Consider the following 25,981-nt stretch of genomic DNA (forward strand, 5'->3'; position numbering starts at 1 on the left):
TGCAGTCTTGGTCACCTGGAATAGGGTGCTTGCAGACTTTTGAAGTAGACACTTCATCTTGCAAGTTCTTGTTGCCTCACAGTCATGGCCAAAGATCTCAATGAGGAGCTGTCAAACCTGGGCTTCCTGTGAATTCTGCAGTCTTCCCACACACACATCCTGCATCCCAGGTACATTTTCTCTCCTGTGGGTCTCACCCAGAGCCTATCTCCTTGAAGGGGAAGTCAGTAACAACACCTGTAGTCTGTGCTACTTATTGATTCTGGGGATAGAGAGTGGTTTCAGGACTCCATATTAATAATTTGTTGCAGTGTAAGGAATGAGGCATGATCTTGCCTCTAATGAGAGCTTAGGAAAAGTTCCCACTGCTGTCTCTTCAGGACAATGTTGGCAGGTGAGCTGGACAATCTGTGGCCCTGCAGACTATGACAGCAGCACAAATCATGATCTAGAGGACAGTAATTGTAGCTAAATTATTCCCTTATTGCTTCTGTCAGCAGTATTTTTCATGTCATAGACGTGGCTTTTATCCAACACCTATGCTATCCTTCTATTCTGCTGATAAGCCTCCAATCTCATAGTTTCTTTATATCTTCTGTTGCAATATTTTTCTTGCTGGAAGCCCCTTTAATGTATCAGCAAAGAGTTTCACTTTTAGAATAAGTATTTTTAAAAATACTGCATGCAAAGACCAACTTTGTATTTATATCAGATGTCTGTTTGTCAATCCAGACATGAAACAGGTAATGACTTGGGATTTTGCCAGTAACCCCCTTTCCTCTGCCATGACTGATGAGATAATGTGTTACAAATTAACTCTTTCTCTTACACTGGCAGATCCCAGGAGAATAATCTCCACGTATGTTTGTCCAGTGTTTTACAAACACTGTTAACATAGATCTGTTCATCTCTTCACAGAAACACCCATGTTGAGTTGTGGGATTAGGTTTTATTTCTGAATTAGTTCAGTAACCAGGAATAGGAGAAGAATTAGAATCTGAGAGATATTTTTTTTCTGTCTGTGATTTGAGAAAGGGATAAGGGAGCAGATACTTCAGATCAGATACAACCGACTATTTAGATTCTTAATTTTTAGTGAAATAAATGGGAAAGTCAATAAAATACAGACCACATTTTAATGAAATAAATGAAAAAATAAGGAATGCAAATAGTTTATTGAATATGGTCCCTACTGTAGTTTGAGAGAAACAAATGAGAAAGTTCTCCCATCAAATACATCTTTACTGTAGTTACAAAAATGAAGATGTGAAAATGAACTCAGCTGATAAGAAAAGAAAAAGCTTCTCTTCTCTCATGAACAAAAGCAAGCAAGGTAAAAACTGTATTGGAAATTTCCATGCAAAGTTTCAGCTAGGAAAGAGTGTTGTATTTACCAGGTAAAAACATGTTCCCAATTCCAGAAAATGAGTCTTTAGCATGGAAATGCTGATCCAGTCCTAAATGCAGTTTTATAAATAACATGTTAATAAAAGAACAAAAGCAAATATTTTTAAACCAGTCTCAGTGGTCTGCATTAGATGAGCAACAACTGGCAGAAGCAGAGATATTAAATCTTTAATCACTTTCACAAAGAGGAGGAGACTTCCGAAGATGTGCAGCTCTCTGAGACTGAGCCACTTTTAGGAAATCCTAATTTAAATTTGACTACTAAAGGCTTTTTGTTCATTCTAAATAGTCATAACCAGGAGAATGCTATAAGGTCTGCATGGAGTATAAATAGCTTGTCTTGAAATTTATGCTGATGTGGTCTTAGCAGAGGCAAACATCTTTCTATGTACATTGAAATACAGTGTGAGCTATGGGAGACAAGATGAATTTCAGCCAAAGATAAATATAAACAGTGCATTTCAAGCTTTAGCAGAAGATATTTCTGGTCACAGCCTAATAGGCAGCTGTCTCTTGGTGGTTGCTGCATTGCTTTGGCTTCTGCCAAATGGGTGAAGATGACGCACTTTAAATTTTTTTTGCCAATTTTAGAGTCTTGCCACTTTGAGCATCTGTGTTGTCTGTTGAGTGGTGCACACATGTATTCCTGCTCCTTTTGAGGGCACTCTTCATCCTGCATTGAGACTATCCAGCAGTCTTTGCAGAATGGAAGCATGAATCATTTGCCAATTAACAGACTTAAGATGATATATGGTGCTACAGATGTGGGATTGTATAAAGTTCTGATGCAATCATTGCAAAAGCATCTACTCAAATGCCTTTACTCACTGTTTCTGTACTTAATGGACAACACCTGTCATAAGACAAGCGCAAGTTGTCAGCATATCAGATTTCTCATTGTCAGCTCTGCTCATCTGTAAGCCACCTCTTGGAATGATAGATCAGGTCTTTGGATGGCAGAATTTTGCCTAATTCCTGTAGAATAAGAAATTTGGTGGGAGATGTAGGAAACAGACCAAATTGCCATTGGCAATTATTTGACATGTTTCTCTGTAAGCTTCCATAAGGTGCTTCAAACTGCTCAACTGGTGTCAATGGAGGGCAGTTCTGTGGGACCCAGGCATTTCAAGCTGCTCCAAGTGATGTGAGCTGCAGGTCTGTCTCATTAAAGCTCATACTCATAAGTCCTGAGGGTGTGTACTCATAGCTGCCTTGAAAACACAGATGCTGTGAGACAAAATACCTTATTGACCATGAATATGTGCTAGTATCTCTCTTCATGTACTCTTGTATCTATGTGTGTGTGTATATATATATATATGTATGTATAAGTTTTCCTATGTTTATATAGAAGAAAAGGGAAGAGATACCATATACTTCAATTAGCTTATTTCATATTTGCATATCTGAAAGAAGGCTGTCAGAGGCTGCAGGAGGAAGGATTGGAGTTGGTAGTGATGTGCGTTATATAGACTGTCAGTTTCCACTCAGCAAGGACAATGAGCCAAGTTATCTTGTGGTGGTTGTACTTTCAAAGGCCTTTCTCCTAAGTCCTGCACTGATTTCTCAATTCAGTGAGCTTCATCATGACTGCCTAACTACTGTTCAACAGGTATATTCTAGCAGAGTTGGTCTGCAAGGGGAGCCCTTGCCAAATGCAGAGATGCAGTTATTTACTGATGGAAGCAGCTTTATGTTGTAAGGAAGATGGGATGCTGGATATGCACTGACAATGCTTAGGCAAATCTTAGAAACTAGCTCCTGCCTTATAATGGATCTGCGCAAAGGGCAGAATTGATTGCATTGACATCAGCTTTAGAGCTCAGCCAAGGAAAGAGTCAATATTTAAACAGATTCTAAATATGCATTTTGAGTAGTACATACACATGGGACAATTTGGAAAGAAAGAGGATTACTAAGTTCACAGGGACCTCTGATCATGTGTGGAATAGAAGTAACACAGCTCCTGCAGGCACTCCGCCAGTTGAAGGAAATGGCAATAAGCCCATCAAAAGAGAAACAATGCAATTATAAGAAGCAACCAGAAAGCTGACCTACTAGCAAAAGAAATGGCACTATAAGAGTCAAAATTTGAAGGAGCCTTAATTCGAATTCCTCGTTTAAAATTATGACCTCCACAATACACTGAAAATCAAATGGCAGAACAGTTACATTGTGCCAAGAGTGACCAGGGTTGGGGAATACTCAAAAGGTTGCATGAAGGGACACTCTTGGGAGCAGATATATTGTTGCTAAAAGCCAAAAGATACTTTGTCAGGTCAAAAATGCAAAGTTTGACAGATACAATTGCTATGAAGTGCCTCATTTGTTGCGTTACTAACTGCAAATAGAGAATAAGGTCATGGGAGGAAAGGAAATCAAAAGCAAGCAATAAAAAGCAAGCAATATAATTCCTTCCTATAAAGTATAGAATAACTCCTGGCCTATATTAGCAAATCGATTTTACAGAATTGCCAGGATGTAACCTATATAAATATTTATTAGTAATGATAGATACCTTTTTTGGTATCTAGAGGCCTTTCCTTGTCATACCAACAAGTCTAGGGAAGTAATTAAAATCTTATTGATTCCTAGATTTGGCATCCCTAAAGGCATATCTTCTGGTAATGGACCCTATTTCATTGGTGAAATAGTGCAGGAAATCTTGATATTTTTAGACCTTAAATGGGATTTACTTATTCCTTGGAGACTACAGCACCAAGGCAGAAAGAATGAATCAGACCTGAAAAACACAGATTTCCCAGGCTTTGCCAGGAACTTCACCTCAGGTGACTAGAGGCTCTTCCTCTAGCCCTTTTATGGGTTCAAATAACTTTTGGAGTTAAGAGTGCAGTAAATCCCTTTGAAATACTATATGGAAAACCATATCCAAGCAACTATTCAACCACAAAGGAAGACCAAAAGCATATAAAAGGACAGGCCATAATTGTGAGAGAGAAACCAAATACTGTTAGAGAGATTATCCTCCCTGCATGGGTATCAAAACCAGAAGACTCCCCTCCCCTTGGACACTTCAGTATATCCATTCCATCCAGGAGACACTGTCTGCAGATGGGTTTGGAAACGTGAACATTTGAAAGAGAAGTGGAAAGCACCCTGTACCATGTTGCTAAAAGCTTATACTGTAGTTAAAGTAGAAGAAATTGACTCATTATACGTGAGTAAAGAAGGTAGTGGAGCCTGATGGAGACAAATGGACTTTTATACCAGCTGGAGAGTTGAAACTTTGACTAACCAAGGACCTTTGAATTACACTTGGGAAGTAGGACATGCCTGTGAAATGGTTGAATGTTCACAAGGTCAATCATTTCTGTACATTGGCAAAAAGTATTGTTGATATAAGATGAAGACATAAGACGAAGACTTAAATTGTTATATGTTTAGTGCTCACTGTATGTAGAGGGAATCTAATCCTGCAGCCTGCCCAGTCATTCGTAAGACGGCGGTAGTGTGGCTGCATATCCTCCATTGCCAAAATGTGCAGCAAGTCCTCTAGACTGGGGAATTTTGACTTTAAATCTAAGTTGAACTTTTGAGGCTGTGCTCAGTCAAAGAACAAGAATTCTTATATTTAATTTAAAGCCAGAGAAAGTATTTGACTTGGGAAGGTGGAGTAACATTGTTGGTAACACCACAAACAGTTTGGGTTGGCACATAATTGATACTGAATATAAAAATTCTTATCCACAAGACAAATTATCACCTCACCAGCCCCTAAACATGTAGACTTGGTATAATGACCCTTTTCTAGAAGAGTTAAACACTCTATGAAAATAAAATCTAAAAGGCCCTGAGTATTGTGATCACTTTCCATGGGGAATTGATCATAGAATCATAGAATGGTAGGAGTTGGAAGGGACCTGTAGAGATCATCTAGTCCAACTGCCCTGCAGAAGCAGGTCCACCTAGATCAGGTTGCACAGGAATGCATCCAGGCAGGTTTTGAAGACCTCCAAGGAAGGAGACTCCACACCCTCCCTGGACAGCCTGTGCCAGGGCTCCCTCACCCTCACAGTGAAATAGTTTTTTCTTATGTTTAAATGGAACTTCTTGTGTTCCAGCTTCATCCCATTACCCCTTGTCCCATCACTAGATGCAAAAGAAAAAAAAGGGATTCCCCAACCTCCTGACATCCACCATTTAGATATTTGTAAATATTAATGAGGTCTCCCTTCAGTCTCCTCTTCTCCAGACCAAACAACCCCAGTTCCCACAGCCTTTCCTCATATGAAAGATGTCCCAATCTCCTGATCACCTTGATGGCCCTGTGCTGGACTCTCTCCAGAAGTTCCCTGTCCCTCTTGAGCTGGAGAGCTCAGAACTGGACACAGGACTCCAGATGAGGCCTCACCAGTGCAGAGTAGAGGGGGAGGAGAACCTCTCTCAACCTGATGGACACACTCTTCTTGATACATCCCAAGATGCCATTAACCTTCTTGGCAGTGAGACCACATTGCTGGCTCATGTTTAGTTTATTGTCAAGCAGGACTCCCAGGTCCCTCTCTACAGAATTGCTCTCCAGCAGTTCGACCCTCAGCCTGGGGTTGTTCCTTCCCAGATGCAGGACTCTGCACTTGTCCTTGTTGAACCTCATGAGGTTCCTCTCTGCCCAACTCTCAAGCCGGTTGAGATCCCACTGAATGGCAGCACAGCCTTCTGGGGAATCAGCCAGTCCTCCCAGTTTGGTGTCATCAGGGAACTTGTTGAGGGTACACTCTGTCCCCTCATCCAGGTCATTGATGAAAACGTTGAACAAGACTGGCCCCAGAATCGATCCCTGTGGAACTCCACTGGCCACAGGCCTCCAGCTCAATTCTGTGCCATTGATCACCACCCTCTGGGTTCTGTCATTCAGCCAACTCTCGTTCCACCTCACTGTCCACTCATCCAAACCACACTGCTTGAACTTTCTGATGAGGATGTTATGGGAGAGTGTCAAAAGCTTTGTTGAAGTCAAGGGAAATGACATCCACTGCTCTCCCCTCGTCTAGCCAACCAGTTATGCCCTTACAGAAGGCTATCAGGTTGGTCAAACAGGATTTCCCCTTGATGAATCCATGTTGACTCTGGTTGATAATCATATTTTCCTTCAGATGTTCAGTGATAACATTCAGGATGAGTCATTCCATCACCTTTCCAGGGATGGAGGTGAGGCTAACCGGCCTGTAGTTTCCTGAGTCATCCTTCCTGCCCTTTTTGAAGACTGGCATGACATTGGCCTTTCTCCAGTCCTCAGGCACCTCACCTGTCCTCCATGAATGTTTAAAAGTGATGGAGAGTGGCTTAGCAATCACATCAGCCAGCTCTCTCAGCACTCTTGGTTGCATGATCTTAAAGGTCTTTTTTAAGTGTAACGATTCTATGATTCTATGTCAATAAGTTTATCTAGTACTGCTCATGGCACTCTTAGTATAAATAAATGAGTCAGGTGAAACATTAGTAAAAAACATCTAACTATAGAGATGATGAATTGTAGGAAGAAGCTCTGGAGGAAAAACTGTGTGGTTTTCCTCACTGGAGGGAAGTCTTTAAGAGCAGCCTAGAGAAACACTTTCCAGGGATTACCTGAGTACAGTCAGTTCTGCTTTGGATGGAGACATTGGGAAGAATTGCATGACGGGACTTCTTGAGATGTCTTTTAGCCTGAGATGAAAGGATAACACATTCAGGAGTTAATAACCATTTCACATTATTTTCTTATGTCTCTCACATCTGTGTAGTGAGGGTTTTCTGAGGTGGTAATTTGCTTTCTCTTGCAACCCCTTATCAAAAAGGCACCACAACTATACCTGATCAGACCTGCCTGCCAAGTGCAGTAGATTAAGGACAACAGTGAGTTCTTCAGAAAGCCAAACAAAAGAGCTGTGCTTTTGTGAGTGTACTTGTGGATTTATGGGAATACTAGAAGCTGTTGTGGAACAGAGCAGAAATCACCCTGTTTGAAGGAAGTGTTTAGGTATTTGTTGCTGTGAACCTACGAAATGGAAACTTCCTGGAGCAGCTGCATCTGCATGATGACCTGCCACTATTTGGGGTTGGTTTTGGTTGTACTTCTAAGGGCAGAGGCAGCAAGTACAACCAAATGCTATACAACCAAATCCTGCTCTGGGTCATGACTTGCAGGTCTTGAAAACGTTCAGACTTGGATTCCTCTCCTTCCCCCCCAATTATTTCTATTTGTGCATGAGTCTTCCCCGTGCAGCTACAGGCAATCTTGGAGAAGAGAGTAACGCAGCCTTGACCCAGTTGCATGCCTACATGAGTGCTTCAGTGGTGGAAAGGTATAACAGTCTTTTAAATAGCTGTTTAGGAGGCAAATTGAGTAGCCAAAAACAGTGCTTCCCTCTCCTCAAAAAAGATATATGTGAAGGGAAAGGAAAGGAGCTTCAGTATGTGTTTTCACTTGCTACCTTTAGATGTCTGACTTAAAAGTCTGGCTTAACACTGTAGAGGTACTTGTATTCTGCTTAAAGAGGCTGCTGCTTTGAGTCACCCTTGGCAGATGCCTGGCTCCTTCCATTAAAACCAGAGAGGCTAATTTCCTAATTTAGAAGCCATAATTGGTTACCAGAATTTGGGCAATGTAAATACTAGTAACAAGGATCTTCCTGAAAGAGGAGAGTGCTGGTAGAATACTTACCTACTGATGTGCAGTACTCTAGAGTCTGCTGCAGCTGGGACATGATTTATGATGACCAAAAAATGCCTGCAACTACTCTGGGGTTGTATTTGCCATTAGCTATTATCAAAATTAGATTCCTGTGTACTGATGTGTATCTGTGTTTATTCTCAGTGTATGTGTGTTAGTACTATTTGTCTTCCCAGGTCCTAGCAGATGTCTGCTTGGAAAGCCTGAGTATCATTTTTGTTAAAATTGTGATCTCTCTGCAAGCTGGAGCAATAATCTTTTTGTTCCTTAGTTTATCTGCTGCTGGATTTGCACGTCAGGGATTTGTAGAGCAGAGAGACAGAGAAGAGTGGGGTAGGATTTAGGCTCCTGCTTGTTTTCCATCAGTCTTCTTGTTAATGCTATTCCTCCAGGCATGTGTCCTGAGTCCACACTATTCCACCTGCTAATAGTTTCAAGTCTTCTTCCAGTTTGTTTTTCTCTTTTTGATCTGAGACTGATACTTTCATTTGTGAAGAGAGCAGCCTGAGAGTTGGGGATGTGGTTTGCCGCCAAGGAGTAGAGCGAGTGTAAAGAAAGGGCTGTTAGCATGTTGTATGTTGCATGGCAGTTTCAGGTAGGAGGAAGAAAGTTGGGAAATTTAGAGCTGAGCCACTGGCACGGTTTATCTTGTCTTTGCTTGGAAAGCCCACCGTGTTTCAAAAATGATGTCAAGGAATCACTACCCGGCTGATCATTTACGTGGTAAACACATCTTCAAAAAAAGTGTTCTTCCAAATTAAAGGCATTTACACAGGATTGTTATTTGTTGAATAACATCCTTTGTGAACAAGTCTGACAGTACATCAAGACTTCTCATGAGATCAAAAACCCAATCTGTTCCTACATTGCCCAACAGGAAGAGTGGAAGTCCCCACCCTACAAGTTTGTACAGTTAAACATGGACTAGAAAGCAGAAATGCAGAAGGTCTGGGGTTTGGGTTTTTATTTTTAACTTCTAATCCCATGTTACATCCACAAGACCATGAGATCTGTATGACAAAGGGCTGCTTGTGTACAGTCTTGTGGATATTCACTGTCAGTGCTGAGACCAGCTCACTTTCCCCGACTATGGTTGCACTTAAAATATTCTGAAGCAAACAAAGGTGATGTGCTCAGAATGGAGCTGTGAGAGAAGCACAAGTGGGAGAGATTTTTTTTTCCTTGTATTTGAAAGTTTAAGCAAAGTGTTTAGGTTTATTTTTTACTTCATGGTATTTCTGTAAACATCATTACCATCAAGCTGGTAAGAAATTTAGGGAGTCTTGCAGTTGTTTATTTCATTTACTCTTTTGTACTGTGTAATAATAGGTCAGTAACAGATATATTTAGGATCATATATGCAAAAATGTTACTTTTCTGCAAAGTGATGATGTTAATCACTTCAATGTCCTGTAAAAGTTGTTGTTGGTATTTACACAGGATAATTTTCTGCCCTTAGACCACTTTAGGGCTCTGTATAGGGGAATGGGGAAGTGGCTGCTTAGGGTAGGACCTGGGCTGCTGTTTGGCGTGACAACAGGAGGAAGTATCAGCTCCAGGATGGCTATTACCATGCCCAATGCTAGTTTATATATTTGAAATTTACTGACTTGATACCTTCATCGGCACACAGTTGTGGCAGGCTGTCATATGTTTGACCTACCTGTTATTTAAATTGAGTAAAGCAGAGGACAGAGAAATTGCATTCCCTGCTTACCTAAAGAACATTGAATCCACGTCATAGACAAGGTAAAAATCCACTCTCCCCTTTTTTGGTATAAGAGTCTTTCTAAAGATAAGACCCACCTAAAACATGATTCAGTTCCCTACAGTTCCAGTTAGTTTCATATACAATGGTAGAAGGCCACCTTTTTGTGATAAGCGGAAAGAAGGATGTTTTCCTCACCTTTACTCACTGTGAGTAGTACCTTATTCACCATGGCCACCCAATCAGATCAGTCAGGCTAATTGTGGAGTACAGCATTATTCACTGTGTGGGAGATGATCAGAGGTTGGTCCCTATTAAAAAAGATTTTTCTTGCACTAGAATGTTTCCAGTGAGACCACTTCATTTATTCAGGGTGCATTTGTAAGAAGGACTCCCTGTTGTAAATGAATTGTGTTTTCAGTGGAACAGTGTCTAGCTGTGGCAGCTTAGGAACCACCACTCTGGTCTTAACTTAGGTGTGTGGACTCCAGCTGTCCTGGGAAAGACACTGGGATAGATTTTATAGTGTACTGTGGTTCCAGCTTTCACCAGGGGAGCATCTGAACTCTGATGCCTTGTGAAAATACTGGTGTAATCATCCTGACATGTTTTTCCGCTTTTACTGAAATGCTATACCTATCTTGGTTTGATGAAGGATTAAATAAATGGCACCTGCCAGTCTAGTGCTGTGATACATGATATGTTGCTCTTTGAAAGAAACTCCATTTATGGTTATTGTTTTATTTGCTTTAATGAAGATGTCTGGGTTTCCTAGCTTCTGCAGCATTTAATTGAGCTGAGTGGTCTGATCAAGGAAGGTTGCTTTGAAATTTTCTTCTGATCTGGTGAAAGTCAGCTCAGTGCACAGTTGGTGAGATGCCAAGAAGATGTGTTTTTCTGAAGACAAAAAGATGTGTTTTTCTGTTGTTTGTGAATGTCACATAAAGACTACAAGGAGGCTTGAGAGAAGAAGAGGAAAGCCCTTCTCTCATCCTGAAAATCCTACCAGTGAATTCATGTAAGACCAGACACTTCTCTTCAATGCGTTGCCATAGCTCACTGGTGACTCAGGATCAAAGAGGAGCTTTTGCCAGCTGAATGAGTGGAAGGTTACTGCACAGTGCTCCCAGACAGAGACTTCAGTATTAACAGCAGTCTGCTGTTTACCCAGCGGAAATGAAGCCATTGCTCATTTTAGGGAGAATGAGCACCTGGTGCTTTTCACAGTTCGGATATATTTAATTCTGGTAGCATAATTCCTTTGAAATTAATGCAAAAATATTTAATGTATAGCCTGTGCGGTGCAATATGGAGCAGTCAGTGTCTGGGGTCGAATCCCCAGTCCTGATGGGTAGCTTTGTAAGAGTGCTCCATTGGAAGGGCACAGGAGACTGCATGTTCACTTTACTTCTGCAGTCTACATGATGGATCCAGCCTGCATGTGGAGCCTCTATGGACCACCCAGAAGGTGCCTGCAGTTCCTTCATGTCTCACTAGTGCTTCTCCATCTGGAGAGGTGCATGATAGGGGAATGACCTATTTTAGTTTAATGGAGCAACCTACCAATTGGCATAAAACTCTGTGAATGATTAATTTTTTCAGACATGATTGATTTTTCTGTATCGATTCTATCACTTTAAAGTTGCTTTTAATGCATGTTCATAAGCTAACTATGCCTCTCCACACACCATAAGCTAATCTGTGCTGTTACTTCGCTGATTAAATTGTAGTGATCTTTTTTATTTGTAGGCAGAAAATTTTAATCCACAAGAATTAAAAGACAATAATTAGAATTTTCTGATGCTTTTTATTCAGGGAACTATAACACTAAACTTTCTCAGTCTTGAGCTTTCTCTTTTGTTATGGGTGATGTACCTACATAGATTGTTTTTATTCTTGTGAATGATTTCTTTTTTAAGAAAAAAAAATCAATTCATTTTTCATAAATGCCATTTGGCACATGCATTTTGCATGAGAGGCACAGTGGTAGAAATATAATTTTTTGTCAGTGACACTGTCTTGAAATAGAAGTCAGTTAAGATATCATCACTGCAATGAAATAGTCTAGGTAGATTTCTGTGCCTTTCTGTGAGTATACAAGCATTGTGTTGAATCCACACGTGTATATGCATATGTATGTATTGAAGTCTGTATGTCATGTGTATATATTGTGTGTGCAACTGTGGAGGGCTTGTATTTAATTATGTTGGATCCTTTTCTCACTGAACCATTAGGCTATCATAGATGTTATCACACAGACATCTAAGCAAAAACGAGTCTCTGCCTACATTTTTGTCCAGCTTGATCCCATTTTAACACCTCTGTTGTGCTGTCAGTGTCAGCTGATTCCCAGAATGCTCAAGAAGGAGATGAAGGCCTTGGTCATGAGGAGCGTGATGGTGTGAACCCACCTGGTCCTGGCTGCAGATCTGGCTGGGCTGGGTGCAGACAGCACTAAATGCTTTTCAGCATCTGCTGTTCACTGTTGCTTTTTGTAGTTTTGGCTTTCCTCAAGCACTACCTCAATGCCATGGTCCTGCAAAGCAGTGATTGCCATGCTCTGCTTCTAAGCCTGTAATGTGGATGTGGCCCTCCTAAGCCATATTTAACTCTCCTAGGCCCCTTTAATATCTCTGGAAATCCTGACCTGGAGTTCACTACCTGTGAACTCCAAATTCAAAGCCAGCTTTCAAGGGATTAAATGTACACTTGGCTTGTTTTATCTCTTGATTGTTTTCCACTGACAAGTCCTCAGTTAGCCACCTTCTCCCTGTCCACACATGGAAGCACTTTGCTTGCACTGAATCATGGCAGTCTGTGAACTCGATCTGCTTGGAAAAGCTGTGAAATACCAGACCTGGAGTAGCAGGCATGAGGTCTACAAGGTCTTGTAGACCTTGTAGATCCTGTTGTGATCACCTGCTGATCAACACAGAGAGCTCCAGAGAAAGGATGTTTGTGTTGCACTTCCTCCACTGCCATGTTGTAGCTATGGTATCACAATGTGTCAATTGCTCCCAATCTGTTTTTGCATTTGCTGATATATTCACTTTATTTAGTACAAGCAAAAATACTCCAGTAGCCAACCTGACTCAGATATGTCAATCCTGGTTCCCTGTCCTTTTGAGCTGATCTCTCCTTCTTGCCCATACCGCCACTAGGCCCCTATGGGACAAGTCTGGAGACTCAGCAGCAGGGAATCTCTGAGCCACTGATGACACAGCTGTAGAAATGGATTTCCTTGGAAGACAAGACTATGAGAAGCGTGGTTTCAGAAAAAAAAAAAAAATCCTTTGGCAAACATCTCACATGGCCTTTTTAAAAGTGGCATGTTCTGCCAGAAACAATTCTGAGCACTCTTGCTTGCTTTAGGTTTAGAAACGTGCCCTTTGACGTGGACAGCAGACTTCAGGCTGGAGGTCTTTCCTTTGGACATCCACCCTTTTGAGAGAAAGACTATTTTCTAAATCATGGCTTTCAAGCCCGACTGTCTTCACTGTATCAGAGTTAGTTGTCACATGTCATGCTCCCGAGCCTCTGACATGCAGGGCTGTCCTGGAAGTTCTCTTGAGTTGCAAGTCATTCTCTCCTTGCTGTGTAGCCACTCAGCTTAACCACAGGAGCACAGTTTAAAACCAGAAGCCGATGAAACCCGTGATATCCAACTATCTGTAGCATGAAATAGTGTGTTAGCTCTTCAAAGATAGCCTGGAGCCCTGTGGTTGTTTTCTTGAACAGATCCTGCTCTCTGCTAAATATAAAAAGACATTGTCTAAATTGCCTCACTTGCCTCAAAGTTCACCAGCTGTGGATTTGGCTCCACATGTCTAGTAAGTTCTTTACCAGCAGAGATTATGGTATTTAAAGTGACCTTTGCTGAGATTTTTTACTCTCTCGTTTCTCACTGTATCTGGCTTCATTATTTACTTTCACTCCTGTGACATCTTTTTCTTTTGAGGAGCTGTTTTAAAAACAAAACATTGTAGATCTGAAAGCATTAAAGCAAAAGGTTTCATGAACATGGAGCAGAACAAGCTGTTTCTGACTCTGGTTGCTTAGCTGGATTCAAAAGAAGCTGACATGTCAGTCATCTTGTGAACAGTCCCGTGGTTCCGGCTTCATTTTAAGCTACAGTACACAACGTTTGTGTGTGTAAAAGGCCATAATGAAAACAAGAGTGTTGGAAGAAGGAATGTGGTTTACTTTTTACAAGTGTTCCTTCCTTCCTAGTTTAATGAAACACCTTATCCTTATGTAGCTCCAGACAATAAACTCATCTTCAAGCAGTTACAGGTAATGCAAGTGAAGCTTAATGGACAGTGTAAGTGCACAATCCATTCAACTAGCCAGCACTGGCTGTGCTGAAAGAACTGAGCACTGAACAATTTTATTGGTGTTGTCCAAAGTATGTAGTTTTCATTGTGTAATGTAGTGTCAAAGTCATCCTAGGAGGCATCGGAATTACTTCAGTCTACGAGGTTCTCTGATAAAAAACCACAAGCTGTTTCTTATCAGAAGTCTTCTGTAGTATGTATACTGTAAAGAAGTATTTAGAACAGAACATGTTGGCACTGAGCACCAAGTGTGAATCTGAAAATGGACCAAAGCTGTGGATTCAGTTGCAGTTTTTGCAAATGAGTGATTGAATTTGGAACAAAGCCTTTCTAAAGGTGGTGAGATGTGCTGTTTCATGGGAGCAGATTGATGCTGCTGAGAAGGCAAAGTTATGAAGCACATGTTCAGTCTCACTTCTTAACTGTAGAAGTCAGTCCAAGTTCAGCTCTTGCATGTTAGACCACGAGGAATAACAATTTCCTCTTTGCCCCTTTGTCTGGCTTTTTCTCACAGTGTGCATAAAACTAAGGGGTGATTTCTTCCTTACCCATTTAACTAAAGTTACAGCACACAATTCAGAATTGCACATAATAATGATAGCTCAATGTGCTTAGAAAATTTACTTTGCTCTGTAACAGCCTGCACATGTTTCACCATACGGAGTTTTCAATCTGAACCCACTGTTGTGCTGCTGGGAGCAGAGGAGGCTGCTTGGGTGGTTGGTTGGCCAAGCAGCATCCTTGTCCTGCCTTCACTCTGTGCTGAGGAGCAGTGGGCTCCAAAACCAGGTCCCAGTAGCCTTTGCACTGGTATTCAACAGACCATGGCTTGCTGAACTTGCCCAGACATGGCCATTTTCCTCTGGTTCTCAACCCATCACCTCTTGGGATTCCTCATCCCTTTCCTAATAGCAGCAGTCAAGACTTTTGCCCACCCACTTTTCCCCTCTTTGTCCCCAGTGTGTGATCTTTGTAGGGCAGCACAATCCTGCTCACCGTGAATTAATGCTGCTGCTGTAATTCCTCAGGACAGGGCTGGGTGCTGCAGAAGTTTCTGTATGTGGATGAGTCCTCATGGGGTGCATTGATGGACTTCTGGTACCTTCCAACTTGGCTAAAGAGATTTGTTGGGTTTTGTGAGCATGGAACTGCATCTCGGTTCACAGTTCTGTGGTGTCTTTTCAGAGACAAACTCTTTCTTTTCTTCTCCTCTGCAGATTTGCAGTCTGTCTTAAAGACAAAGATTCCTCCTTGCAGTTTTTGTTTGTTAAACTGAGGAAAAAGAACAACCTCCCAAACCCAAAGCACTTATTGGCAGCATGTCAGTGATTCAGGCAAACTGGGCAGCAAGCACAAATCCTGTCCCAACTACATTGTGTCATTTGGGAATATCATTACAATAATGCATATTTCACTCAGTATTTCCTCAGTGTCCTAGTCCAGGGAAACCTCCTGTTACTGGACACTCATCAAGTTGTTAATGGAGAGTTTGGAAGCAGCCATCACATGTGGCAAGATTTATAAAAACACATTAGTGATCTTCTTACTTCTTCCTGGATCATGGGACCTGGTCATGTATTTGGAATGAGGTTTATATTTTCTTCTCAAGTAGAGCCCAAAGGCCCAGACCTACCCATATTTTTTTGAACAGGCTTATTTATGATAGCTGTGTTCCCAGAAACCAGCGCAAAGGATGTAAAAGAGGTATTTCCAATATTAGCCTGTTAGCCAGAAACATCCTGAGAAGAGTAATCTGGCTAGAGAGTTGGATGGTGAACATATTGTTGCTGCTCTTAGTTCTCCCCAATTGCTGTCATTTGAGGCTTCTCTATGATTTTCTAATAGCTTTTATTTTCAGATGCTTTTCTGGCTAGTTGTCATTTCAATGTCTCTCCTGGGATCCTGGCTTCTTTGAACTGCAAGAAAGTTCAAAGAGTTTTCTGTCTGTATCTTCAGGTGTCTGTGAATCTCCAAAATGATACCTCTCTAGTCTGATCCTTTCATTGCTGCTAGTGCATAAGTCCTTGCATTTGCTCACTTTTGTACCCTGTTCCTATTCTCTTGCTTAGTTACAGTGGGAACCCTGTGAAGGCAGGAAAATACATCTCATCTGAAAGTCAGCTCTGCAGTGAAACAGCAAAGCATCACCTGCATAGATAGTGGTGGTGGCAGGGAAGTTCCTGTGTTGCACAATGCTACAAATTGTGAATTTGTGTTCTTTCAGGGGACTGCATTCAAAGAATCAGTCACCTTTAGTCACCTTTTCAGACCTGGTTATGGGATTGTTGCTGTTGCTAATTCTGTTATGCTTCAGGAGTGAAAGGACTGTGATAATACACAAAGGTTACTTTCTTTACATGAGCTAAATTGATGACAGGCAGCATTGCTGTTGGAAAACAGCATCTCATTAAAGCTGTACATTGCATAAAGCAGCAAGCATGCCTCAATACTGTCAATAACCTACTTCCCAGAAGACAGAAAAGGGTGATATTTAGGCAAAAAAAAAAATTACAATATAAGAGTGTTAGCAAAGTAAAGAAAGATTGTGTCTCCATCCTGCTTCCTCTGACCTGTGCCTTTGTCAGAAGTGCAGGCCCTTCCCAGAGGAGCTCCCTCTCCCAGCTGGGATGCAGGGTAGCTGCAGGGGTCTGGCCGTGTGGTGCCACTCTGCCACATCTGTGCGCTGATGCCCTCGTCACCAGTGTAAAGCAGGAGTGACTTCAGTGAAGCTACGTAAGCAGGCTGTCAACACACACAGCTAAGGGAAACAGAACTACAGGGCACAATCTGGATAAATTACACTTCTTGTGTGAGATACTGTTACTGCTGAAGTTGTTGGCAGAATTTTATTTGGTTTCTATGGCCTCTGTTTTACACTTATGGTTGTCTTGATAGATCTGAATATCAAATAAAAACTGCAGCAGCTGCTTTAAATATAGGAGAGGCTTGAGATGGGTGTATGGAATTAGGGCAATGGCAGGAGATGGGTTTGGCTGCTGTATTGGTAAAGCCACCAGTGCATTTATGGAGTTGGCTTAAACCATAAAAATAATTATGTGTTTTCTGGAAAATGGGAATGTTGGTTTCTAGTCTTTCTTTTTTGTATGGCAGATAGGGAGCTGGCTAAGACTTAGCCCTGTTTACAGATCATCTTAGAAAAAGATAATATGAGAATAGATGAATTCTACAAGAATAGATTAATTAATTGTATTTGTTTTTTTTAAAAATAACTTTAGTTTGAAATTAACATGGAAAGATGCAGCATAGACTATCCAAGAACAGTAATTTAGAACCAAAACCTTTGTCTTTGTCAAATTTCTACATATAAAAGTGTTTAATCTGCTACTTACTAGAAACCAAAGGCTAGCCTGTGTCATTCAAAAATGTGCAGCTGTGACAATTTGCAGTTAATACAGAGTCTGGAAGCAGTGAGAAGACATAACCAGATGTACACCAGAAAACAATTCTTCCTCTATCTCCTCCTCATCTTGCTTAATGGAAATGCACTGTAGAGCTCAACATGTTTCTTTTGTCTCAATACGTGTGTGTTTTCACACAACGACCACAGAAAAATGCGAAGCCCAAGTCTTTTTCACCTCAATGATAGTTTAAGAGGGTTCCAGCTCTAAAATGAAAAAGAAAAATAAATTGCTCTGGTTTGTTTATTTGCTTTGCTTTGGTTTTCTTCAGAGCTTGAAATACCATGGAGACTGCACAGTTAGGGGAGGCCTGGTAGGTAAGCTCAGTTGTGCTAAGCTGTCCAGCATCTCTACACAGGGCTGGCAATGGGAGGGCCAAAGGCTCCTGGGGCTGGGAGGCTGAGCAGGGGTGTAAGGACCCTCCCCCAGCAATGCCTGTGTCCTGCTGCCTGGCCAGAAGAGGGTTAAGGGCTGCCCGCCTGGTCAGTGATTCAGAGATTTGAAGGAAAAAGGTGTGTCTTTTTTTCAGGAAATCAGAAGACACAAAGGGAGGTGCCTTTGGGTTTTTACTGTTTCTGTCATAGGAAGGAGCTATGTTTTTTGGTACTTGGGCATTGTCTTTGGCTAAGTCATGCCCAGGGGAAAAAGGCCAGAGTAGACCTTGAGGCGGGAGCATGCTGAGATTTTCGTAGGTAGGTTAACAAACTCTTCCCAATTCGTAGTGTCTTTGTTACCAAATCATGAGCTGCTGCACGGCAGCTGGATTTACTGGCATAATCCAACTGCCAGTTCCATTGGTTTCTAGCTGTAAATTTCTCAGCCCATTGATTTGTTGCAGGCATCAGAATCTGGATTTTAAGTGTGGAAGTCTGCTCTAAGAGCTAGTTTTAATTGTTAATTTAGCAGCACAAAGCTGCATATGCTACTTGTCCATTTTCTGACAGCTTTTAGTAGTGGTCATTTTGCCTGCTTTTAAAGAAAGCAAACAGTTCAGCCAAACTTATGAAGAAAATCACCTGACATAAGCTTGGGGACCCAGACGTTCTTTTCCAAGTACAGGAAGGAAGCTGTTGCTTGGCAGAAACGGAGCATAAACAAAGAAAGAAGCAGTGGGAATGTGATTACCAGGCACGTGGAAAACGACTTTCAAGCAAGTTTCTTTAGGACGGAGAAGTGTTAACACTCATCCTGTCCACACTGACCCCAAGCAAGTCACTACTCATCCAAGTCCAGCTGGTTGCTACAATGTAGCAAGAGAGCAACCATATAGTAGTTTGCAAAAACTTAAGGCATTTGTCCTGAACTAGGCTGTATAAGGAAGAGGCAGGCCGTCTTAGAAGGGAGGTATAATAGTTTCCTTCTGGAAGAAGAAATTTGAGTATTTCCTCTAGTTTTGTCATGGCTGGGATGGCAAAGGTAGATGTGCCATTGCTCGCAAATGAGGCAGCACCAGTTCCTCTGTCTGGATTGTCATGCCTTGCATGGAGCCAGAGACTCTTAAGGCTGCCAAGGACAGACCATCGTCCAAAACTACTTGTCAAGAGCCTCCATGTTACTGTGGCATTTAGTGGTTGATACAGAGGAGTTGCATAGAGCTGCCTCCATATCTACCCATAATAAAATTCCCCACCCTTTCTCAGAGGCAACCAGTTGTGGAACTGTTGGATTCGCTGCCATTGCTGCAAATGCTGAACAGCCTGAGCAAGTGCTGTGAAAGCCTGACTTGTTATGCTGAGTGGTGAAAATGGGAGAATTATGAACCAAAGGAAACACAGAACCGTAAGGGACCTGAGAGACAGACAAATCTTTTTTTCCTGGACAAATCTGTTACTGTCAACTCCTTGTCTCATATGCCTTCAGAAATCCCCAGTGCCTTCACACCTTGCATGGCCTCAGAGTGTCCTTCCCAGCCAGGAGCCCACCTGTATCCCCTTATCTCAGTGGGCACCTCAGACCTCTTGCAGTGCCAGCTAGTTCTCTGTGAGCATTTCTCTTCAGATTCATTGCATTTTTTTCTTTCAGCTCATAATACCCAACCACAGAGGACTCCTTTAATAACTTTCTGAAAATGAAACGCTCTTGTCTGAGCACTATCTCCCAGATGCCAAATGAACTGGGTGGATTTACCGTGCCTCCTGCTCATACCAACATACAGTACATGCAGTAAAAAAAAGTCACTGTCCACATTTTCTGGGATTTACTGCCAAAATTCACTGCAGGATTTCTCTGCTCTCGTAAATGAGGCTGGACTTTTTTTCTGCATACAGTGTGTACACTGCTTAGTTTATTCCCTGCTTGGTTACCCCAAGACATGTAGGCAATGTCTGAGAGTGCCCTGGTTCTCCCAGTTTCTTATGGGAGAGGGGCTGTGGACCCCTGGCCTTGGCATCGCTCTGTTCATGTGGCCCTACCGGGATGTATGGCTTCCTCCGAGGCAGCAGCGTTAGGATCCTGGCAGTGTTCCTACTGCCTGGCACGTGAGCATTACCTGGGATTTCAACAGTTTCCCACAGCAACAGTGTATCTGATAGCTGAAATTTCTGATCTAATAAAAGATCTTCATGTCTCAGCCAATGCTGCAGCTTCAGCAAACTATGGACCCGCAAATGTAGAAGGTGGTGTTTATGTATACATTTCAATCTTTCTTTGCACAGTACTTTGAAGGTGTGAAATGCCTTAGAAATGCTGACTTCTTTGTTACTGTTACCACTGTCATCTTAATTTTCCATCATTTTGAATATCAGTCGTTCATGAGGAATCAGTACAAGAAGTGAGAGTTCTTCCAAAGCTTTTTGGATTTTACTTTCAGTCACATCATAGCGGATGTCTTGGGGGAATCTGATCTGACACAAACCCGGACAAGTCACTGGAAAACTGTATACAAAACAGACTGACACACTGCAGCTGGTGACGCTTGCAGATGGACATGTTATTTACAAAACTCTTCCTTCCCTGTTAGATTGTGAGGGCCAGGGAATTGCTCCGGAGAGCAGTAGCAACAGAAATAGCCCTGGGAGTGAGCTTTGGCTGAGGTGTGTGTTTTGTGCCTTTCACTTAATTTAGCAATATTGGAAAAACCCAAGAAGAAATTACTGTTTGGATGTTTTCCAGATGAGAGTGATACAGGAAGAAGCAGGGCTGTAATTAAGCACGCCTGCCCACTGATATATGTGTACAACGCTACGCGATACCGTAACTAGCAACATCTATTGGGCTGTTTTTAAAGCTAAAGCAGTAGTACTGTGCTAGTATGCCTTATGTCTGCGCCTGTGCTTGGCAAACCTACCTCTGCATTCTGTGCAGCTTAGGAAATGGTGTTTTTACTTTGTTCAGCTGTGTCAACAGAGAAATCTTCATCAAACTCGGGTACACCTGGGTGCTGTGCAGAATGCACTGAATGATTTCCACTACCAGCAGCCCACCGTTGCAAGGATTTATTTTATTCCTTACAGATTAATTACAAGAAAAGAATTAACTGCAGAGTTTTCCTTCTGATTGCACAGGGATTCTGTGTACTGAGAAGCCAGTAAAAAGAAACTGAAAGAGTGTGAGAGATTACATGTAAGAGGAATAGAAACTGTCATAGAACTGCAGATTATTTATTGTTGGTGCACTTTGATAAGTGCCTGCAACTGGCTCTAATTTTCTCAGTGCTGGCCAGCTGCTTTGATCAGTGATGAAACTGTTAACAGTGTTGACAATTAAAGTATTGTGGATGAGCATTATGGTTTAAACTTCCCCTGACAAACAGTGGGAGATCACACCCATCAGGACTATTGTTTAAGGCTGTCTCTGGACATATCACAGAGCTGAATCTCGCTGTGCTTCTTCTGAGACTTTTCTTCCTCAGCCCTGGTGGTTAGAGTTGCTCTGGTTTCCCGAGCAAGAGCTGGGATGTAAGACAGCGTGCTGGCAGTGTGTGGGAGGTGTGTTTCATTGCCATGTGCCACTGGAGCAGAGGCTTTGCGTGCCGTGTATTCTCTGGGTCTTGTGCTGATCTGCAGCTTGGAGGAGTGTAGCATCCAGGAGGGGACCAGAAAGCCTCTGTGGGTCTGGGGAAGGGCCAGTGACTCTGAATGCAACTGTCCATGGGAGAAGAGAGTGATTCCCATCTGAGACAGCAAGCGCTGCAGTGAGTGTCCTTTCCTCTTCCTTCCCCGAGACTATCCCAGCCTTCCTACTTCCCTATAGCTATTTAAATTCCTTCCTCCATGTAGGCTCTTTCTTTGTATGATTTTGTGATTTTACACCTTTCAACCTCTCTTTTCTTACCTCCTCTCCTCATATTTCATTCCCCTCCTTTCAGTCTCCCCTTCTTTCTTTGTTTCCGTCCCTGTGCCTCTGAGGCTGGATGGAGTTTCATGCAAATGCAGTGGGTTCTTTAAACATCATAGCCTTATGTTTTGGAAACTGTTGACTCGCAGGAATTGTCTATTATGGATTTAGCAGTACCCTATTTGCGTTTCTACCTGTTTGCTCAAAAACACCAGCACTTGGTTCCCTTGAAGTTTGAATTCTACGAGAAGCAGCTGTGGCAGTGGCATCCTGTGATTTGCATCCTCAGTTGACATTTTCAGGAATTTGATCTGATATAATGTTGGCCATTTCACTGCCCTCTCCTGCTAAACAATTTGGGTAACCTCTCACCTACTTAAAGGGATGGAGTCCTCAGATCTGACTGCCTTGATTATGAAGTCATTGACATGAAAGTGTGCCTCCTCCTTGTGTTCTTGCTTTTATTAATTCAGTTCTCTGTGTTGATTTACGCGGTGTTTTATTCAGTTAAAACCCTGATCATCCCAATTCTGCTTTGTGTCTATATTGCATGTAAAATTGGGTGTTTTTGTGATGATTTTAAGATCAGGAGCAAATCCTCTACAAAATAAGGTCTTGCCTAAGTAAACGAGTTGCACTACTTTTAACTAGTGTTCTCTAACACTGATATAACCTTCCTTTAGTGTGAATTCAGGTGTGCCAGTATGAACATGCTTATACCAGCGTAGCTTGTTCCGCTGTGGGAAAGGAGAACAAGCTATTCCAGTACAAAGCACTTTTATTTGGCTCTCACTGCATCCACATTTTCAATGTATTGCCTGAAATACAGTAGTAAATAATATTTATAATTCAACATGGATGAACCAGTACAAAATCATGTGTAGAACAAGTCTTGGTCTGCAGGCTACCTCAATAACTCCTAGACAAGTGAGTGTTTAATGTGCCATGTATCTTGTCTTTGTGGCTGGAGGTACAGTGGAAAGACTAGCGTTACTGTTGTTATGTATTCACAATAAAGAAACTAAGCACTGGTCAGTGTGTTGACTATACAGTCATGACTGTGAGTCATGTGAGTCATGGCTGTAGTTTATTTTTAAGTAAAGTATGTAAGACTTTATTCACTTTAAAGCTGGTTGCTGACCTTTGTTTTCATTTGCAGCATATTGGCAATGTAAGAGGGCTGTGGCAGAGATGCAAATTCCAGTAATGCTTACTTGGAAGTGCCTTTGAGCTGGCAGGAAAACACAGAGGTGTTCTAGCAACTCGAAAATCTAAGCCCTGAAAAGCCACTTGAACCAGTGAAAAGTGAGTGCCTGGTGGCTGTGAAATACTTGGCATTCATGTCTGTGGTCATCTGTCTTGGTCATCAGCAGGGCAAGGCAGTCCAGAGATCCACAGGCAACAGGTACAGAGAGAAACTTAAAAAAATTCCAGATACTATAATCCCGAATACTGTGGTTTATTGGTGAGGTTTTCCCAGTACTGCTGCAAATCTAGATGATCAAATCTATATGCATTGTAGCAAAAACCGTGTAAGAAAGACTCTTGGTGCTTACAGGCAAAGGAGAAATACATTTAGTATAGGAAACACTTTGTATTCGGAGTAATTGGGGGAAGGCAGGGCTGCCAACAGACGAGAGGGTCTGCTGGAGAGGAACTGTCTTAATTGCACGTGTCTAATAGGCATCTAGAAACATGGGACCTAACTAAAACTTCTAGATTTTCTTCTCTCACAGAGTAAATAAACAGATGTGACTCTTTTTCTGCAAGTTAAGAGGTAATCTTACGACAGGTGATGGTGAGGAGAGGGAGTCTGTGGGGAGGAGAAGCAGGTGCTATTAGGGAACCGCAAAGGTTTGCTGGAAGGAATGGACTTATGCTATTTGATGGTGCAGTTACCTTGCCAGACTGTTGAGGGAAACAAATTCTAACAGAACTGTGGTAGTTTGACCCTGGCTGGATGCCAGGTGCCCACCACACCGCTCTATCACCCACCTCCTCAGCAAGAAGCAGGGAAGGGGAGAAAATAAGATGAGAGTCTCGTGAGTTGAGATAACAGCAGTTTAATAAAGAAGCAGCAAAGCCATGTGCGTGAGAAGTGAAGCAAAAGCAGAGAAAGCTGTTACTCTCTACTTCCCATCAGCAGCGATGTCCGGCCACCTCCCGAGAAGCAGGGCTTCAGTACACGTAGTGGTTGCTTTTGGAAGGCCAGCAATGAATCTCGCCTCCCCTTCCTGCTCCTCTCCCCCAGTTTATATTACTGAGCTGACGTCATATGGTATGGAATATCTTCTTGGTCAGCCTGGGTCAGCTGTCCTGGCCGTGGTCCCTCCCAAGATCATGCCCACCCACAGCTATTGGTGAAGGTGGGGGAAGGAATGCTGGAGGGACAGCCCTGATGTTGTGCAAGCGGTAGTCATAATATTGATATCAACAGTAAGCACAACACTGCAAGAGCTGCTGTGGAAAATCAATGCCATCCCAGACCCACTACAAGAACTTAATAGTTTCCTGCTAAGTTAGTGTCACCTCCATCTCACTTAATTCCCACCTTTGCTTATTGTGAGTGCCATTTCAATGCTACGTTTCTCAACTTGATTGCTTCCAGACTGAGCACTGCTTTGAAAACAACTTTCCAAACTGCAAGCGGCTTGTTTCACAGAGTGGGGAGGAAATCGTCCTTATCCTTTTTTCCCCAAGCTCATTGACTTACCATGGCTCTGACAATGGTGGTGGGTCCTGTGAGTGTGGTGGGGCTCTTGCCTGCAGGACGGGGCTGTGCTGGGGTGGCACAGGCAGGCAGCAGTGGGTAAAGTTGGCATATGGTCAACAGCAGCAGCTGACCTTGGACAAATCTGCAGTGGGGCTGTAACCCAGCATAGCATCCAGCTTGCTCTGGTCTTTGCTGCTTCTTTCTAAGAGGAAAGTGATCTGTGATGGTGCTTTTAGTGGTTTGGATTGGTGACGCACAGGTGTTGCCTAATCTGTATCGGGTGAGACCCACAGGTTTGCAACAGCTGATCTTTTTCCTTAAAGAGTCCAGCAACATTGACAACCTGGAAGGAGAGGCTGAGGCATCAGACAGGTCCTTGCCTGCAGTTCTTGGCAGAGACTTGCAGTTGGGACAGTTTGCATGAGATTGACAGGCAGAAGCAGTAACAGCTCGGCCCCGCTCCCCCAGGCATCTGCGTAATCTGTTGGTGGGCAGCTTTGAAAAGCTCCTTTTTATTGTCGCCTCCACTTTTAACCGGGTATGAAATTGTTCATTATAAAACATCTAGTCGTCCTTGCAGCAATCACATCGCTGGTGTCTGCGGTGATATGTTGTGAGCTATACAGGAGATAAATCATTAATATCTGTGTTTATACATTTCCCTAAAGAAAGAAGAGATGATTGCAGGGGAAGATTAGTTTTACTGGAAAAGATACCAAATGTACTGACTTGATCAAGGGGAAGACATTAAAATATTACTTTCTTTAGTTTTCACTGCTTCACTCAGACATGAGCTGATGTGGTCTGTTGCTCTTTAGCAAATATGTTTGAGTCCAAGTGCTACCTGAGACAGTTAGAAACTCAATATGCTTTTTGAGGCAGGGGCAATTATTTATTATGTGTTTGTACAGCTCCTACTGCTTTTGGTTGCTGTGCCGACGGATTGCTAATGGTTGAGCAATAGTATTTATTACTGGCAGCTGGTAATAGCATTCTGTGTTTATACCCTGTGGGGGAATTTGCTATGTGTACAGTCATGGAATGTTAAAGGTTTTGTACCTTGTAGAGGCACCATGGAGTCTGTACAGACCATCTAGACGACTGCCATTTTAAGTGCTTCCTTACTTAATTTCAGAGATATTTGTTTATTCCTTCCCTAGTTATCCTGCTAAAGTTTTCATATCTTTTCCATCTGGGCTCTTGTGTTTATAAACTCTCCTGCATTTGGAGCTTGTAGGCAGCCACCAGTTTGAAGCCTACTTTTCTAATACAGACCAAATAGTTGCCAGAAAGCACCGTGAACTCTCATTCTCCTTTGCTGCCTCTTTACAATATTGCATGTTTCTCTGAGATTGCCTCTCTTCCACTTGTTGGATGCCCAGCCCTGTACTGTCTGCTGTCAGTCAGCATCACCTTGCTAAGAAGACCACAGAACTTCCCTGATTTATACATCCA

General features: G+C 42.3%; 1 protein-coding gene across 7 annotated transcripts in view; it reads left to right on the plus strand.

Moving 5' to 3' along the window:
* OSBPL5 (oxysterol binding protein like 5) overlaps nt 1-25,981 on the plus strand; it is a 136,001-nt gene that overhangs the window by 37,147 nt on the left and 72,873 nt on the right. Inside the window, exon 1 of one of the 7 annotated variants that reach the window (XM_061999491.1) lies at nt 21,366-21,670. The exons of the other annotated variants lie outside the window; for them this stretch is intronic. The gene's annotated coding sequence lies outside the window, so the exon portion shown is untranslated. Of the gene's footprint in view, nt 1-21,365; nt 21,671-25,981 lie in introns of those variants that run through there. 7 annotated transcript variants of the gene reach the window in all.

The sequence above is a fragment of the Colius striatus genome, chromosome 7 (genome assembly GCF_028858725.1).
Source record: "Colius striatus isolate bColStr4 chromosome 7, bColStr4.1.hap1, whole genome shotgun sequence".
NCBI lineage: Eukaryota > Metazoa > Chordata > Aves > Coliiformes > Coliidae > Colius > Colius striatus.